The sequence below is a fragment of the Neopelma chrysocephalum genome, unplaced genomic scaffold, assembly GCF_003984885.1.
Source record: "Neopelma chrysocephalum unplaced genomic scaffold, ASM398488v2 Primary Assembly neopelma1_183, whole genome shotgun sequence".
NCBI lineage: Eukaryota > Metazoa > Chordata > Aves > Passeriformes > Pipridae > Neopelma > Neopelma chrysocephalum.
The window spans coordinates 746015-765727 of record NW_020897845.1 but is presented as its reverse complement, the minus strand read 5'-3'; the positions used below and the strand labels follow the sequence as shown (position 1 = coordinate 765727).

General features: G+C 40.3%; 1 pseudogene; it reads right to left on the bottom strand.

Moving 5' to 3' along the window:
* Positions 1-243: 243 nt before the first annotated feature.
* Positions 244-17719, bottom strand: LOC113976815 (annotated as a pseudogene).
* Positions 17720-19713: the final 1994 nt, after the last annotated feature.

Sequence of the window (19713 nt, the reverse complement as noted above, 5' to 3'; positions counted from 1 at the left end):
CCCCCTGTCATGGGCAGGGACACTTTCCACTATCCCAGGTTGCTCCAAGCCCTGTCCAACTTGGCCTTGGACACTTCCAGGGAAGGGGCATCCAAAGCTTCTCTAGGCAACCTGTGCCAGGGCCTCACCACCCTCAGATATCTAAACTAATCTAATCTAACATCTAATTCTATTCTCTTTCAGTTTGAAGCCCTTTGTCCCTTCACTACGATTCCTGGTGAAAACTGCTGTGAATGAACAGATTTAGATGGGGGAAAAAAGAATGAAAAATAAAATATTTAGCTTATCTTTTTTGACAACCAGAGAATCCAGCCCTTCCATCTTGTTTTGTACCCTGCTATTACCATCACTGATCTTTTCCTCTCATTGTGGATTTTTTTTTTAGAGCTGTCACCATGTTCAGTATTTCCTGCTCATTTTCCAGAAACTCCTGTAACAACACAGAGTACAATTTATTTTTTCTTATAATGAAAAAAACCCCAAACTCTCACAACATGTTAAGAAAATTGATTTGCTTACCTAGTTTTCCCACAGCATGACTGGCCACTAGACCTGTAGATCTGCAGGTACTTTTTCAAGTACCCAACTTTTTCAAGTACCCAATCCTTGCACAAAAACCCCCAAAGTTTGCCTTTCTAACAGAATAATTGGTGAAAAACTTTTTTACATTATAGTTTGGTTTAATTCCTGTTCAAAATGAAGGCAACTCCCCAGTGGAAAAATATTACAAGGCTGATGAGCTGAATGTAGAACAGCAAGAATATTATAAGGTACAGAAGTTAAACTTAAGAGAAGTTTAACTATCAGACCAGCAAAAGGAATAATATCAGAAAAAATTGGTTTTATAGCCAATTTTTTTATAGCTGGAAAACATAGGTTTAATACTTTGCCCCTCCTGACTTCAAAGATGGCAGTGTCTTATTTGCAAAATGCAATTTTATTTTTTACGTGGTAAGTGAACTATATTTATGCAATCAAGTACAACAGAAAATTGAAATTCATCTTTTGAATAAGGCTCTCCTCTGACCATCCCTTCAGAAGAAGATCTACAAAGAGTTAACTGTTAAAATGGATTAAATTGCTGTGCCAAAAAAAGAAGACATTAGAACTGAAAGATATTCTTTAAAAATGTCACCTTTTTTCTTTTGAAGTAGTTGTTAACATGTTACTGTGAAACACCATCAGCCTATGCTGACTTGTGCTTTTCTGCTTCAGAGTTCACTGCAAAAATATCTTCTTTTATCTGCACATTGTTCTGTGAAAAAAAAAATTACAACTGAATATTACCACAGTTTTCTAAATATTTTCCGAAGAGTTTCAGTGTTTCTAGAGAGATCAGGAAGAATAAAATGAGGTTTAGCTTATTGAAATATAAAGGTTAATGTATTCCTCTGGACATTTCCTCTGACATTAAAAAGACACCTTTTCTTTCAACAACATCATCCATTTCACTTTGTTGAACAAATTTTAACAGATGCCAAAATCAACACAAGCCACCTGTGTCTATGCTATCAAATAAAATGGATGAGGGCGCTGAGAACAGCCAGAGCAGCACAGGTCATGCACAAGCAGGGAAACTCTTCCTCCCTCACTCCCACAAAATTGGGTGGACTCATTCATGATGGATCAGCTCTACCAGTACTCAGATAAATTTTTTTCCTGAGGGAAGCCTTTGATTGCAGACAGATATGATCAGATAGAGCTGATAGCCGAGGGCCTGAGAAGTGCACAGAATATTTTCAAAAGCATCTCTTCCACATTCACAAGCCTATTCCACATCTCACCTACATTTCAGCCCCCCTTCATGTGGCAGGGAAGCCTTTTCCTACAATCCCCAACCGAATGCAGCAGACACATGATATTGATTATGCCTCGGGCAGGTGTCTGGCCCCTGGATATTCCTCTTTGTTTCCTTCCAAATTAAACACAGCCCCACGCACTCATTTAAAAGGCCAGGTTTGCTCTGTGATGTTTATGTTTCATCATCTTCCACGACTAGTACTTTGTGCAACAAAAAATGAGCACAGAATTTCATAGTGAGAAGGAACACTGTCAAGCTTCAATGCTCTCACTAATTTGCATCTGCAGCTCTTGGTGTTCACAATGTCAGGTTTCCTGTTGGTCTCCTATTTGTCTCATTCCAGCAGCTTCATAGGCTCTGGATGATTTTTCAACTGGCCAATTGCAGCATCATGTTTGGTCCACATTTCATTCCTGCTAGTAATAAACTCTTCGCTGCTAACAGAGCTTTGTACAGGATTTTTTAAAATAAAGTGAGTAGAGTTTCTGTTATGTGGCAGCTTTCATTTGAAAACTTCAACCAACCATCTGAGACAGGTATCTTTGCCCTCTTACCAACGAGGAAGGAGAAATAGAGAGCGGTGAAGCAATTCCTTATGGTCCCCAAGAAAGAAACCAGCTCTGACACGAAGTGACCTTCCTGCTGCAGGGCCACCCAATGACAAGAGCATCCCTTTCCTGCCTAAAGGCAGTGGTGGAAACTTTGCAGAAGCAGCACAGCCAAGTAATAAGTTATTACCACATCCTCCTTGAGCTTCCCAGTAGTTTTGATTGGCTGCTGAATGGGCTCTTTTGACCTCGTCATATTTCTTTTCTACAAAGCAGAGGAAGAGTTTTTAGACAGTGCAATGACTGAGCATTAGAGTTGGGTTGTTATAAATTAAACCAAGGTCTATCAGTAAGTGACTTGTTTAACTGTTCTGGCTTTTTTTATTTATTTTTTTTTAATCTTGTATACTTCTCTTTTGTTTCTCTCTGGCTTTCTTCCAAGGTTAGCCTGCTTATGTTCAGTTTTTCTTCTTTTTTAACTAGATTTTCAGTTGCAGTTTCTATGTCATTCTTTAATGAAACTAAATATTAATCAATAATCTATCCAAGCAGCACTTAATGCATTTATAATTTAACAGATCCAGAGGAAAGGAAAAAAACCAAACACAGAGAAAAGAATACTGAAAGTAATCTGAAGAGGTCATCTTAGTCCATCTCTGCTCCGCAGCAGAATCAATTAGACCTAAGTACCCCTGACAGATGTTTGATTTGTCCTTAAAAACCCTGGTGGTAGAAATACTCTGTCCCTACAATGCTCAGGCAACTGATGCCAGGGATTTACTGTGTGAGCTGTCAGTGCTTTCTTAAGGCCTTTTTCTTATGTTAAATCTGTTCTGTTCCCTGTTATTTGTCTCCACAAGTGGTCAAGGAGAAAAGCTTATTGTCTTGCTATGAATATTTATTTCTTTTGATAGTTACTACCATGTTTTCTCTTACCTTTAGGTATTTTAAATGGAAAAGCTGCCCATTTTTTCAATCCTTCCTTTTTTTGATAACTTTTACTGAACTCCTCCTGGATCTCAAAATAATCTACATCATCCTTTAAAAGAGATGATCAATACCAGACACTCCAGCTGTGTCCTATATCAAAGCCAGATAGAGATGAGAACATACACCTTAAGCCTTGCCAGGCTACCTGCCTTTTCATATAGAGCAGTCTGACAATTGTGTTTTCATTGCTACAAATCTTTATTGACTTGTTTTCAAATTTTCAGCTTTACTTCTATTTATCACCCTAAATATCTCCCTCATGGTGGATTTGTATAAATAACTGTTCCTACCTAAATGCAAAGATATGGATTTTTAAAAATTATTAGTTTATCTTCCCTCGAATTAAATCTCTCACTTGCTAAAATAATTCTGTATTCTACTTCTGCCCTGCAGAGGGTGCTCCCACTCTTATCATGTTTGTCATCTGCAGATATGATAAGCATTTGCTCTATCCCATCATCTGATTCCTTAAGGAAAAAACAGATTAATTCCAGTACGAGAACAGATCTCCCACAAACATTATTTTATTTAGTCAGTAAAGCACGGGTAACAAATTATCTAGGATGATTTTTCCAACTGATTTTGTTCAGCCTGAAAAAGAGACAACTGAAGGGACATGCAGTAAAGGTGTCTAAAAATCACACACACCTTTGCAGGAGAAGATGAGAAGATAACACCTACTGTTTCTCATAATATAAAAACTGCAGGATGCCAATAAACTTTCAGGACAGCAGGTTTAAAACAAAAGAGAATTCTTGTCCTTATTAAGTAAGTTATATGTTATAAGTTGTTAGGGAGGATGAATGTATATGTGAGCCAAAAGAATCAATCAGTGATAGGAGAATTATTGCACTGAAGATCCAGCATAGCATAAAATTCCATCAAAAGCTATTTAAATGCAGATATCATCTCCATCCAGAGAAGTTCCTGACACTCCATTTGTCATGGAGATTATACAGTAGAAGGGTCATTCTATATTTGACTGTTCTTACATTACTTCTCCAAGCAGGATTATTGATCACTGGTAGGACCAGCATTGAATCTTACCCAGTATGGCTATTTTGGGACCTGAAGCTGATTTGAGCTTCACTCACCTATTCCTGATGTACATTTAAATATAATGATGATTAACTCTGAGTGGCCAAAAAAAAGTCTAATTTGATGTATGTGCATCTCTCAGCGCAGTGGAATCTCATCTTGGTTAGGGCCAAGGAAACACAAGTCAGAAATTCAATGAATTTTCACTGGAAAAATACATCTCTTCTGTTTTGCTGCAGTAGGTAAAAACACAGAAAGGGAGAACAGAAACAATCTGTATAGATTGGGAGACTTGAACAACAGAGAGATAAGATGAGACCAAGAAAATAAAGTCATATAAAGGAACAAAACTGGGCTCAGGATGTGAAGTAATGCCAGGACTCTGAGCTCACTTCTGTACAGGACTTTAATGTCAAATATGCTGCACTACATGTTTTTGTTCCCTCTGAGACTCTGAAGTCGAGTAAACCTGTCAGATCCACTCCTGCAATCAAAGACTAGAAACATCAGAAAACCTCAAAGTATAAAGTATAGATGTTTGGATATTCTCATGAGCTTGCTTTTTAAAATTTTTTTTAAAGGACTGTTGCAGAAGAGTGAGTAAAAAGAATTTTAAAAATGTAAAATATGGAGAACAGATGAAATGACTCCCTTGGCAGAAACAGGTATGTGAAGCAGGCAGAGAAAGGTGAGTCTCATTTGTATGAACTACTTTGATATTGTACATCATTGTAATGCTCCAAACAGAGCAGAATGAGCTTGATCAGACTCCTGCAAAGGAATTTATTCCCCTCACATAGATCACCTTCATGAGACAGCATTCAGCCAGAATCATTTTGTAGATGAAAATAGTAGAGAGTAAGTGCAACAAAATACTGAAAGTCACCCTCCCCCCTTAAAAAAAGAAGGAAGAAAAAGCAGCTTATTTTTTTTCATCAAAAATGGGAGAAAGTGAAAGCAAAGCAGGAAAACAGTTAAGAAAGGAGAAAATATTAGAATGTGTCACCGAATAAAAATAAGCAGTTTACAATTGCTTTTTCAACCTAGTTCTGTCCATGCTACAAAGGAAAGGCCAATGCTCTGATAACAGGCTCATCAGCACTGCATTAGATGAGAGCAAAACTCAGAATGGATCATATTAAGGAAAAAACAGAGAGAATACCAAGGTATATTTAGCATCTCTTTTGTATGTTCTGCACAGCTCAGATGCCACAAAGAGCAGCAGAATGAGTCTAGGACACTGTTACTTAGCAGCGACAGTCTCACCCCTGGTTTTTAGGGAAGCTTGAGGAGTTACATGACCACAGCTGTCCTGTGTGATGTGGGAGCACAACCTCTCCACCAGCAAAATGAGAACTACCCTCAGGGCCTGCTGTAAATCCACTTTTCTAAGGTCAGACATACAAAGAGGATATTTCCTGCGCTCCTGGCACCTGATTTATCCTGTCTCAAATCAAACTATTGACCTGGAGTCAGACAGTTTCCCTGGGGATAGAGTATGTGCTATAGGCTAAAGGAGCACTCGGAATCTTTGAAAGCTGCATAGTCCATATTCAGCATTTCAGTGCCCTACTTTCTTTGGGAAAGAAACCTCACTGGTATTTTAGAGAACACTGACACTAAGCGGCTTTGGTTGATGTCTTGACCACTATCACTCCCTCCAATAGATTTACAGCAACAATAACTCAGAGGAAACTTCGACCAGTGTCTAAAATGTGGAAGGCTTGATGATGAAGGAATCCTGGGATGGTGGGAATGCAGTAGCAGTGGAGGGAAGCAGGAGTCATTGGTCCAGGCTGATGGAGGAAAGTGCAGGAAGATTAAAAAGGAAATAGGAAGATGATGACTGGAGTCAGGACTTCTGATAGTAGGAATGCTGTGTAAGAGCAGGTGGAGTGGCCATGGGATGGGGAGAATGTGGCTTCCACCTAGTGCTGCCCAATGCCAGTTCAGCAGAGTTTTTAATGGGCCAACCTCTTGTTTCATATTTACAGCCCTGGAGGAGAAGTTATGGACATAACTAGGAAAACGCCCTTGGACAGATGTGTGTAGAGCCACCACTAGTTAGATTTTCCCCACATGCAATGAAAGTTAATGTCCAAAAAGCTCGGAGCAAATCAGCAAGAATGACTGTGAAAACTGCACACTCAGCTTTCCAGACCAGGAACCCAACCTCATCCTTGTTGACAAATCTCCCCACAGTCCTCCCACATCCATCTGTCTGCCCCATTCTCTTACTGCAGGTATACTCCCTCTCAATCAACATCCTAATCTCATTCCTTCTATTCCCTCACATCCCAGCACACAAAACAACACCCTCAAGGTCATTCCACCTCCCAGTGCCCCTTTAAGTCTTTCAGCATCAGCCTGTGGCCTCTCAGAGTAAAAACTCTGAGACAGAATAAAAATATCTCTCTTACCTTTCCAAGCTCCTTATTGAAATTCTCCTTTTCTTGGGTAATTTTTGATTGTAAAAGCAGTAACTCAGAATTAAGCTGAATTTAAATTAAATTAAGCCAACGCAGACATATTTAGGAGGGTATTAACAAAACAAAATTAAAAAATAATAAAAAGTTATGCATTCCTATTCTCAGGTCCCTCATGTGAATGCAAGCTATGTTTACATGCGTTTGAGTTCTGTTCCATTCATTAATTCCTTCTAATATATCTGATGAAAATAAAACTTGCAAAGAAGGCACGGACACACAGAACTAGTATGATTTCTGCTACAAGATCTTAAATTACAAACCAAGGAAGGCTTGTGAGGAGAGGTAATATTTTCTATAGACAAATTGATATTAAAATACATGAGGAGAAAGCAGACAGGCTTTTAGGTAGATAAGTCCTCCCAGCAGCAGGTCTACAGGATAATATGGGGAAGTTTAAGCACAGATTTATACTTCTTTGTTGGATGAACATGGTACATTTGTGTGTTTTACAGGATGCACTCAGATAAGCCACACTTGCTTTCTTCTTTTATCTCCTATACAAAACAGGAGTCAGGCAAGAAGCATGAGCCTACCTGAAGAAGTGTTTGAAGAACGAAATCTGACACAGGGGAGGAGAAGACATCAAAGAGAAAAAGAGGAGTAAGAAGCCCCAAGTAGTAGTCTTATAGCAAAAAAATACAGAACCAGAAATCCATATTGACCAGGCTTTGGGAGCATGTGGCAAACACTGTGAAGGAAAAAAATTGACCAGATACTTTCTTTAACTCAACTCAACTGAGCAGCTATAAGAATGCGGGGAAAGAAAAAAGAACAGAAAGACAATGCTTCTGTTACACTCAGGCTCTGAAATGCATGGCCTACAGCTCTCTGGTCATCACCAGATCATAACTGTTTGGACCCTTGAAACATGTGCATGGTCAGCTTCCCCAGGAAAAATGTTTCTACTGAAGTTAACGCTCAGAAGAGTAAAGATAAGACATTTATAATTGCCTACAAGATCAAGGGCCATGGCCGGATGCTGGCTGCAGCTCATTTTTTACAGTAATTACATTGTTAATTAATGTCATGAGGACATTAATGAATTAGTTCTGCCATCAAGAAAAACAGCAGAGTTCGGATTTCACCCAAGTTTCCAGGAACTTGTGTTTTCTTCTTAGGGGGGATCAGATTGTACAGGGGAATGGGTTGAAACACAAAGTTTCAGTCACTGGGAAGAGTCTCAGATTTTTTCCCCCTTCACTTTGGTCATAGAATCCTTCAGAAGGCCTATGGCAGATCAGGAAACAAGCAACTATGGATAATGCTAAATTGAGGACCTCCACATAGAATACCATGAGTGTAACATAGACAAGCCCACAGAAATTTTGGATTATTTTGTTTGTTCACGTAATTTTTAATGCCTTTTATCTCAGACAACACAGAGAAGAATCTCTGTGCCAGAGCAAAAGCACCACCAAGGTACAATTTATGTGGTAATTTTTGATACACATACCTCATAGAATTTGCCTGGTTCTTCTTAAATATTGGGAGGAAATTGCCTCAGAAAACACTGATGCAAAAGGATCAAACCAAGTAGTCTAGTAATCCTTACTTCTTTTCTGAGAATGCCGGGGTGTCTGTCATTTGAAATTCCTTTCTTTTTTTCCAGTTGCATGCTTCTTTCTTTCAGTCTTGCCATGAGAATTTCCTCATTAACTATAGCCTATAAAAATGAAACAGGCTATATCAAAGCAAATGAAATTTCCAAAACAGCAGATAATGAATCCCTTTACTGTATCTGGTATTTTGGTTTTTTTAAGATTTCATAACATCTGCATGAGACTAATTTTCTAGCCTCTCTGAGATTTCACAGTTAAAATTATAAAAATTACAATAACTGCAGCCTACGAAGAAAGAATACTGAGGAACAGTGGTTAAGGCTGTATTTACTGTATGTAATCACTAAAAGAGTTAAAAAAAATTATCAATGCAGCTTGGTAATGAAAAGAGATGTTAAAAAAATAACCTAAGAAATCTGCCATTTAAGGGATCCTCACTGCAGAATTAACACAGGTTTAAAGTCTGGAAGCATGTAGTGCATGTAGAGATATTACAAGGGGGAATGGCCTTAAGCTGACAGAGAGTAGGTTTAAATTAGATTTTAGGAAGAAATTCTTGCCTGTGAGGGTGGTAAGGCTGCGCAGAAGCTGTGGCTGCCCCATCCCTGGAAGAGTTCAAGGCCAGGTTGGATGGGGTTTGGAGCAACCTGGGATAGTGAAAGATGTCCCTGTCCGTGGCAGGGGGGTGGAACTGGATGATCTTGAAGGTCCCTTCCAACCCAAACCATTCTATTATTCTATGTTTGGTAAAATGAATCCTTGCCTATCCATTCATTAGCATTAGTAATATACATGCCATAAAGAATGACATGCACCAGTACTTGTGATAAGACTATCTAAGGCCTTGCATTCCAAGGAAGAAGCTTTTGGCTGTTTCCATTATAACTTTTTCAAAGCTTTACTTTTTTTCTGATATGGTCATTTTCCACCGGTTTCATTAAAAATGGAAGGGCTGCTTGCAAGCACTGGAAGAACAAAGCAAGCAGGAGCAGGCTTCCCTGAAGAATGGGCATTGTGATTTATTTTCAGCTCTAGCAGAATGGCAGAAGGTGACAGTAACACGAAATCTGGCAGGGAGAAAACAAATATCTCCCAAATCTCTGTTGGAGCAACTCTTGAAGAGGAAGATAGATCTCCAGCACAGTTACTGATTCAGAATTCGTCTACTGACCTTATTTTTAACTGAAAACTATGATTTTTGATGAGGAAATGGCTTCAAGTTGTGCGAGGGGAGGTTTAGCTTGGATATTAGGAAAAATTTCTTCACTGAAAGGGTGTTCAGGCACTGGAACAGACTGCCCAGGGCAGTGGTGGAGTCACCATCCCTGGAGGGGTTTAAATGACATGGAGATGTGGCATTTAGGGACACGGGTTAGTGGTGGGCTTGGCAGTGCTGGGTTAACAGTTAGACTCAATGATCTTAGAGGGCTTTTCCAACCTTGAAGATCCCACATCTCTGTGATCTTTGTCTGCAGCAGGTCCTTAAAATTAAATGTTGAAAGGGAAAACTCTCCCTGACAGTGTGAGCAGCAAAGCTGCAGACAGTTTTCCTTAAGCGAGCTCAGCAGGGCTGCAGAGGGCAGGCAGCACCAGCAGGCTCTGCTGTTCCAGAAAAAAAAAGATCCTAAAAATCTGGCTTGCTGCTGCAGCAGAGAGTTGCCTAGGAACATCACTGGCTACCTGCAGGGGTGAGGGCCAGGCACTGCTCACCGTGTTTTGATAACATTTCTGTTTTCCTTATAATCTCATCAGTATGATTTTCCATACGTACCACAACGCAGCATTCTGTCTTCCCAAAGGGTTTCTTTGATTCTCCCGCAGGAATTCAATTCCATAAGCAATGCTTCCCAATGCAGGCTGCAGCTGATCCATCTGAGCCACACTAGATTCATGAGCGGCAGTAGCGAGGGCTAAAAAATAAATGCAAAACATGCAGGAGCTTCTTAGCTATAAAAAGCTATATAGATATATAAGATTGATTCATAATCTTTAATTCTTTACTATTGCTGCTGTCAGCTGATAAGGGACAACTGTGATTTTAAGACACCAACATACCTGAAATCACACACTTATTTCAGCAGTTTAGTCTTACCACATTTTTCCCGAGTCATCTGCATTTATCAATGAGAAGAAGCCTGCTTGTGTTCTCACTGAACAACTGCTCTTCTTCATATTGTTTATCTAAGAAACTCTCTAGACATACAGAAAACTGATAAAAATTACTCCTTTTTCCCCCAAAAAAATCTTCTGCACAACCAGCTCTTGTAGCCAGGGACAAGGAGCAGGATCACACGGCTTGGAATTCAGTATCTTTTCTCCCAGAAGAGCCACTGCTGTGTGGAAGGGAAGAGCCTGCGTGGAGGCACTGGGGATGAAACTCCTCTGTGAAGGGGTGTGGTACTACAGCACCTTGGAGCTAACAGTCTCCTGAGGGTGCATGCACCCTGCAAAAACACTTTGGGAGTGCAGGATGGGAGCAGCAAGTACAAACAACCAGCTGACTGCAAAGCAGCCACTCTGCTGTGGGCAGAGAGAGGTGAGGGAGGGAACTGCCTATAAGAAAGCAAACAACAAACACAGAATGTAGCTGGGAGGACAAAGAAAGAAAAAAAAAAGAAAAGACGAAAGATTTGGTTGTTGCTTCTTGATGAAATTAAAGCTGATCTCTAACTCCAAAAAGAGCAGTCCCACCCTCCCTGGCTGCACTGCCACATTCCCTTCCCTCCTCCTGTCCCACCACTAGTAGTCATGCAGCCTCATGGTTCACTGGATGGACAATTCCAACTCCCTTGCTTCACCCAAGAAAAAGAAACCCTGACATTTCTTTTATCTAGATCAGCTCCCTGAAAAATTTTTTTTGTGACTACAGTGCAAAGAAAAGGGTGGTGGTAGAATATGCCTTGATCATCTTAAAAGTCAAGACACATCTGAGAAAAAAGAGAAATAGAGCTCAAACCTTATTTCATCTGGACATCTACATTTGAGGTAAAGCTTTAGCCTCCCATCATAGTCAGTGGAGAGGAAGAGGAAATTCCAGCTCACTATGAGCTCCAGCCCAGAGAAAAAGATGCTCAGGGGGGACCTTATCACCCTCTACAACTCCCTGACAGGAGGCTGTAGTCAGGTGGAGGTTGGTTTCTTCTCCCTGATAGTAAGGGATAGGAAAAGAGGAGATGGCCTCAAGTTGTACCAGGTGAGGTTTACATTTGATATTAAGAGAAATTTTCTTCATTGAAAGGGTAGTCAGGCACTGGCACAGCCTGCCCAGGGAAGTGTTAGATTCACCATCCTTGGAAAAATTTAAAAGATGTGCAGATGTGACACTTGAGGACACAGTTCAGTGGTGGGCTTGGAAGTGCTGGGTTAATGGTTGGACTTGATGATCTTGAGGTCTTTTCCAACCTAAGTGACTCTATGATTCTTCTGACTTGCTTTAAACATCTATTCTGTGATGAAGGATGTCTAGAAGTGCCTCTTTCCCTTCACTGTCTGAAGGAGACAGTCGACAATTATTTGGTCGGGTGAACCCCACCCAGAAGCAATGTCAGATCAGGTAAGTATTATTATTCCTCCTTCACAGAGAGGAAACTTGCAGCACACAGCACTCAAGTGCTGGGATCAGAACGGAGTGCTGCAGTTATCCAGTCATTCCTCTACTGCTTGTGCATGGTCTTCAGTGAAGATTTCTCTCATTTCCACTCTCAGGTGAGAGAATAACTCCTCAAGGTAAACTCCCATCTTCTTCCATTAATAAGTTAATATTGGAAGCTATTTACTTTCAGCAGTAAGATTTTATAGAATACTTCAAATTCTTTAAATACATATAAAATTCAATTCTCTTCTGGTTTGGTTGTTTGTTTTGTTTGTTGTTTTTTTTTTCCCCCACGGCTGGTTAAGTTAATACTACCTCTCGTTTCTGCAATATTCTCTCCTGGAAAAATCTGCATTCTGAAGCAAAGATTGCTGTTATTTATAGTCTCTCCTAGACATTCAAATGTATGACTTCAAATTTATTCCTGATAATTAAAAAATCCACAAGTGAGAATGACGTAACACAACTGATGAAAAGATCACGTTTTCCTTACTAAATAATTTTTTTTTTTTCAAATTAGTTGATACTGGATATTTCCCATGTCATTCCCCTTGTTATTCTTGCTCAGCTGCCCAGAGAAGCTGGGGCTGTCCCATTCCTGCAAGTGTTCAAGGCCAGATTGGATGGGGTTTTGAGCAACCTGGTCTAGTGGAAGGTGTCCCTGCCTGTGGCAGAAGGTTGGAACTAGGTTAGAACTGGTCTTTAAGGCATCACAATTTACGTATAAATCCGAACCAGTCTTTCTCCTTCAGTTTTCTGGCATTTACAATCACCTGCTGAGACACTGTGGGAAGAAATGATACTGTTGAACTTTGCTGACAACAGAGCCAGTTCCGTATGCATGCATATAAATTACTCTCATTTCCTTGGGAAGGTGAAATATTTAGAGGTGTAAAATAAATGTGTAAAAGGTTTTAATTTCCTAAGAGTTACATCCTCAATTAGCTGAAGCACTGAAAAAGAAAACAGCTTTATGATTTCAGCACTTTACATAAAACACTCACCTGGTAGACTGATGCAGTCTGAAATAGATGATTTAGAGACCCATTGAGGGAGAAAGGAAAGTTTTAGCAGATTTACACCTACCTAGATAAATACATTATGGAGATGCTTTTAAAACACCTTCAGTTTGAAGCCGTTCAGGCTTTAATGGCTTCAGAGGTCCTAGAGCAGTTACCTATGAACAGCCATTCTCAGCTCATAATTGCTGTCAGGTCTTTTATTATCAAGCCTGCCACAGTTCAAGAGGCACTGGGACAACACTCTCAGGCACATGGTGGGATTCTTGGGTTTGCCCTGTGCAAATCATTGAGTGGGACTCAATGATCCTTGTGGGTCCCTTCCAACTCAGGGTATTCTATGTTTCTATGAATTTATGACTCACACAATTAAAATGCTTCAAGGAAAGCCCAGTCATAGGGCAAACCACCCACCTGCTGAACTCTGTGCATCTGCAGAACCCACTAATATCAGTGGGCAAATCATCACAGCAGCCCTGAGAGAGAGAAGTGTTGTTTTGCTCCCTTGCACAGACAGCATTAAGATCCTTACAATGTAAAAAGCTCTACACGAGCAGACCTTTGCCTTCAAGTGATTGCTGTGATGCTTCTACTAAGTTGCTGCAGATCCAGAGCACAAAAGTAAACCATGAAGACACTATAGAGTTGAGAAGAGAACTTCAACCCTGAGTCCCAATTTACTTTGCTGATCATAAGAACTTTCCTCTTTTTATTCTGACAAAAGTCTGGGCACTCAGACAAACTTCCCTCCCCTTTGCTTAAATGGTATTTACTGTTCCCCCACTAAACCCCAGCAGCTGACCTAAAGCTTGGATCACCTGTGTGACCTATACTAGTCAGGCTGGCTGGTTCTGTCACAGCCAAACTTCTGCAGGCAGCAAAGGTGTGTGCAAGCACCCCTCCCCACCTTCATCCAAAACTGCCTCTCTTGCTCTGGAGGGAGAATATAACTCACACAAGAGACCATTTCTAATAGTACAGCCGTGAAACATTAATTCCACGGTTACTAACTAATTCACTCCGATGTATTTGAAATTAAATATTAAATTTTCCTTACCAATTTCTTAATAGAAGCAATTGTATCTTCAAGACACTGCACAATTTCCCCACTGAACGCAAAGCCTTCATTTTCCAAGTGTTCTGCTAAATGAAAAATACAGTGAAATTAGAATGTATGGTTTTTAAGTGTCAAATATTGCTCTATTGTTCTGCAAGAATTATTCTGAAAGAGGATTTATTTTTTTAATTAGTTGCTAAAGCTGTTTTCCCTTGTTCTAAAGTAGGTCAGCATCTTTCACGCTCCTCCTCCTCCTGGTGCACAGAAAAGGCAGATGCACAAGTGGTCTTTGAAGTCCACAGGACCTGGTAATATTTTCAGACACAAAATGCTTGCAACTAAAATTCTGTCAAAATAATCTTTTAAAATAGTCATTCAGTGAAGTTTACAGAGGTTATTAAACTGAAGTAAAAGATGTGGATCAAAATAATTTCCCTTTAAGCAGGGCATACCTAATCTTTAGAATTTTTCCAAGCAGTCATGTCTTCATCACTTCTCTTTCCAACCAAAAATACTAATCCGGATTCATCAAAGCCTGAAGTGAGATTTACGTTACTCCAGAAGCTACTCTTTGTGTTGTAAATTTTAATTTAGCTCGAGCTGGAATAATAATTGCAAGGATTTGAATTCATTCAAAAGATTATTGTACCTGTTACAGCGGCATGAAATTTTTTTATACCCTGATTTTGTAACAGAGTCTAAATCCTCATAGGAGGGGGAGAAAGAAAATTTGTAATCCATGAATAAGTGAATTTGTAGCGAAGATGAGGCACTCGGCCAGCTGAGATTTGAGATCCGGTTTTAATCCGACCTACTAACTTGTTTGAAAAGTAGCAGCTGTCCCATTTCACTGAGATCTTTATCCAGAGGTGGTGGGAACAGAGGACAGCAGCAGCCACTACCTCAGCTCTACCTGCCCCTCCTCATCCCTGGCCACCCTATCAGCACGGCATTTTCTGTGAACTGTCACCAGGAGAGATGGAAAACAAGCCCATATAAGCAGCAAACAGTAAGAGTGTGTTCTGTAAGAGCAGAGTTACTGTTCTGTAAGGGCAGAATTTCACCAGTTTCACCAATTAGTAGCAATTCCAGGCAATTCTAATGATAGCAGTCTGAAATCACAGAATGTTACCACCTTCAAATCAACAGAATTATGAACTATTTTACTTGGAAAATAAAATTCAAGACATATTGTGTATAAATGAAAATCCATGTTAAAATCTTATTTAAGTTCTTCTTGTGAAGACTCTTTTTCCAGTCCTTTAGGTTGTCTCTCTTCCATGGTCCCTCTTGATTTCTTTTTATCTGTTTGATTATTTCCTCCTCTTTTCTACTAACATTTTCTATTACAAAAATCTATATTTCCCAGGAGAAACATTCTCCTTCAGAAAAAAAAAACGGAGACAAAGCATTCAGGTATTTTTTGTTTATTTCTGTGTCTGTTATTAAGCCAAAACTAAATGCCAGATGTAAACTAACATTAGTGAAGTATAGGTTTCCCAAATGTAGGGTTTTTATTAAAAAAAAAGATTCCTCCTAAAGTCTTGCCATTTTTCCCCTACATCCTGCTCTAAAATCCAGCCAGCCTTTTATGCCTATCTCTTCACTGCCAAAGTTTTCCTCCTAATCAAACCTTTAAGTCTTTTTAAAGTGGCATAAAAACCAAGGTGATATGCAAAAAAAAAAGTTCCTTTTCCATCCCTCCTGGACTCACTCACTCAGTGCCACAGGCACAAACTTCTGGCTTCAGAACAGCATGAGTTCTCTGCACAGCTTGCACATCACATTCTCAGTACTATGGAATCATTTAGGTTGGAAGACACCCTTAAGATCAAGTGCAGTGATTCCCCCAGCACTGCCAGGCCCACCACTAACACATGTCCCTGAGTGCCACATCTACATGTCTTTTAAATCCCTGCAGAGTTGTTGACTCCATCACTTCCCTGGGCAGCCTGTTCACTGGCATCACTGTCATGGACACAACTGAGTCACTGCTTTGTCCCACTTGAAATCCCTCCTCCTCCTCCCCCCTGGCTCCTTTGGGTATGGGATGAGCTGCAGCCTGACAGTGGCCAGGAGGATAGAGTGCTGAGATCATGGACATTTACTGGTGAAGTGTTTCCACACCATCTCAGATCTCATAAAACAGCTCATCTCACCCCAAGCCATTTGTCTCATCTGTGAATGCCTTTTTCTGACCTCCTGGTTCTAAGCTCTTTGAGGGACATTACAAATGTACAGCATTTGAAATCGAGCTGGTGGGATAATGCCCTGCAATCCATCCCAAAGGCAACAGGGAAGCTCGGACCCCCATGCCATACAGTCCTTAATCTGACAGCTCTAGAAGTGAATATTTTGTCATACACATCTATAAGTTCGAATTGTCCTCACTATTCGTAAGAAACCAGTTTTGTTAGATGGGAATAATTTTCCATTACAGTTAAGCAGATTTGACAGCGATGGAAAGTTTTGAATGTTCTGAAATTGGACAACTTGGAATGATAACCAGAGGCAGTGTGGAATCCATCCCTTGAGACCGTTCAGTCATAATACACATCTGTCTCTACATCTCAAAAAAGAGCATTTTAGAGCCAGATAAAACTTGTTTGAAATGTGTCTCCTGGTACTTAGGTTATTTGGTGCTTTTTCTCTGGGCAACTTTATTACTCATAGTGCAATTTCCTTGCTTACACTTCAAGCAATCCTTCTTCTGCATGATGATTAATCTTGCCTTCTAAAACAAATTTATTCTGTTTTTAGCCATTACCTCATCTCCTTCTTGAAGGCCTTCACACCGAGTTGCTGATCGTGAATTGTTCCAGTTTGGCATCCCTGCAATCCATCCAGGTACCCTGACAGCAGGCTGTATTTCTTACAGGAGTCACAGTGATAAATGTGATTTTATAGGTCACATTTATCTTCCAAGAAAGCCCAACAGCTCCATAAGCAGGTTCTCGTCCGATACGGCACAAGGAAAAAAGAAATTAACATTCAAGACAGTTCGAGAGCTTCTAACCTCCCGAGACCTGAAAAGAACGGATTTGTGCTTGGAGCATATTTTAAATTTCCTCCTGCCTTCAGATCCCACACCACATGCTCACCTCAGAGGCAGAGAGGACAACGAGCATCTGTCTCGCACCACCTGCCACAGCACCTGAACCACCGTGTGAGGTGCAGTCGCTTCCTTAACGTGCCACCAGACTTGTAGGTGAAGGAGAATTTTCCTCAGTGCTGCCCTACAACGTCAACACCGGTGACAGCAAGGTTTGTGTCACAGGTAGAGGCTGCAGCTGCCCGTGAAAACACTTTTTAAAGCAGGGTTTCCAGAAATAAGATGTAGCAGAAAGGCTCGAAGAGGAAAAACCCCAGACATCTTCACGTACGTGCTTGCCAGGAAGTCTTGGGAGTCCCACAGAGGAACCAGATGGCCCCATATGTGATAGTAAAACCAAAAAGACAAGGATGAAATGCATTAATAACCACGGCAGCCATCTCATTAGAAACACATGGCCTCCACATGGGCTCTTCCCCACTAAACACTCACAGTGATTCTTCCCTTTGGGTTTTACATCTTCAACATCAACCCCAGTAAACAGGAAAACCCAGTCCATGGCCACAGTAGCCATTGAGATAATGTTTGCCATATTTTCTTTGGCAGATATTCAAAATGGCAAAAAAAAGTAAGGCAAAATAATACCCATTTTCCCTATTAATCTTCGGCTCCACACATCCCCGCGTTAGAAAACACTTACAATACAAGGAAATTATCATCTTACAAAACACAGTGCATACAGTACCTCTAGGTTCTACCAGTTAAATGAAATAATTCCTGGCTTTGGAGACTATGGTGGCATCCCAACCTTTCAAAACATGCAAGATTTAAAAATACAAATAATAAAGCTTAGATTATTTTCTTTTCCAAGCCTGCACATTGCAGCTAAGTTTCATTTTAAAGCTTTCCCATGGGTTTGTTTTAATGCAGTTACCTGTGTTTTAGATTTATCATGGTAAAAACAGGGGGTCTAAGAACAAATACCCTCTATTCAAAATGGTAGATAGAATAGTGATTCTAGGAGGGAATATCAGGTGGCACTGTTGATTATTTCTGTGTGAAATGAGCTCGTACAGATAAAGAATCAGCAGGATAGCATCACCTCTTTTTAATTATCTAAAAAAGTCTAAGAAAATGTGCTGCAGCTTTCCTCTGGAGACAACCAGCTTGACAGGAGATGGGTGCCTTTCTTTACATCATATTTATGGCTGCTGCCACCTTGCCAAGCTATTCCTGGAGACCTTTCTTCCCAATCAGTATCGATTTACAGCTCAGCAAGGGACAATCAGCAAAGGTGGTGCCATCCTTCACCTCCAGCACTCCGAGAAATTGCTTTGGAAATTGAGCAGTGCCAAGAACAGCCAAGTGCTAAACGATTTGCTGTTAAACCTTTACGTTGGGCACACACACGGGACCTGATCCCAAGCCAGGTGAGCACCCTCCCAATCCCTCTTCCTCATGTTTGCAAGAGATGAGGGGAATCAGTGTCCACTGCCTTGTAGACTGTAGTAATGCTCTTCTGCAGTATAAACATGCAAAATATCTCCAGTTCACCCGCTAAAGAGATGCCTTCAGGTCCCTGCAGGCAGAATATCATTATCTGGGTGAAAATAGTAATCCCTTATCATTATCTGGGTGAACATAAATAACCTCTGGACTAGCAGAAGACCTGCCCATAGACCAGGATTAGTAAAAAACCTACCTGTCTCAAAAAAAAAATTAAAAAAAAATTCATTGTATGACAGCCAGTTTGGTAACTACAAGTTACAACTTTGCTAGGAAGAATGGAAGGGTCCTCTTTTTATGAATATCTTTTTAATTCTGAAACAGGACTCAGGCCTCAATGAGCTTGGTGGTTGCAGTTTTGTACCTGACTGAAATTCAAGCACCTCTGGGCCAAGTAAATGTTGATTTAGAATCATAGAATTGTAGAATCTTTAAGGCTGGAAAAGACCTCTAAGACCATCAAGCTCAACCATTAACTCAGAAATATAATACCAAAGTACTGGGGGCAAGTGCTTAATTTTCCTGGTGAGTTTAGCCCCTCAGGGGAAATCCCACTTGAGGAAGAACTATAGGTTGTCTCCTTTATAAACAATAAAGCATTTGTAGGCAGAAAACTTACCTGCTCTTCCCAGGGGTTTTTCTGGTTATATTATGGTCCCACTGTTGTTGTGGCAGAGAGAGCTTTGTAAAATTGTTTTAGTGGAATTACAGATTTTAATGGAAAAATAATAGTAATTTTCCTTTTCCTTTATGAACTGTATAAACTTTTATTTTTTTTATCTGCAACAACAGCCTCAAAATCAGGACTTGATATGAAACAGTAATTTTTTTTTCCTGTAGATATTTCAAACCTGGGCTTCACTAGAACTTAAAACACTTCTGCAGAGTTACAAAGGACTTCAAGCCCTTTAACACCTAAATGAAGATGTCTAGTGACTCCTACACAAAAGGCCCTCCACAGGGCTCTCTCCTCTCCTAGAGACACACCTTTTCCATTGCAGTCATGCTGCCTCTGCAAGTCGAATAAAACCTTACCTGCAGGTGTTGCTTTCAAACTGCTGT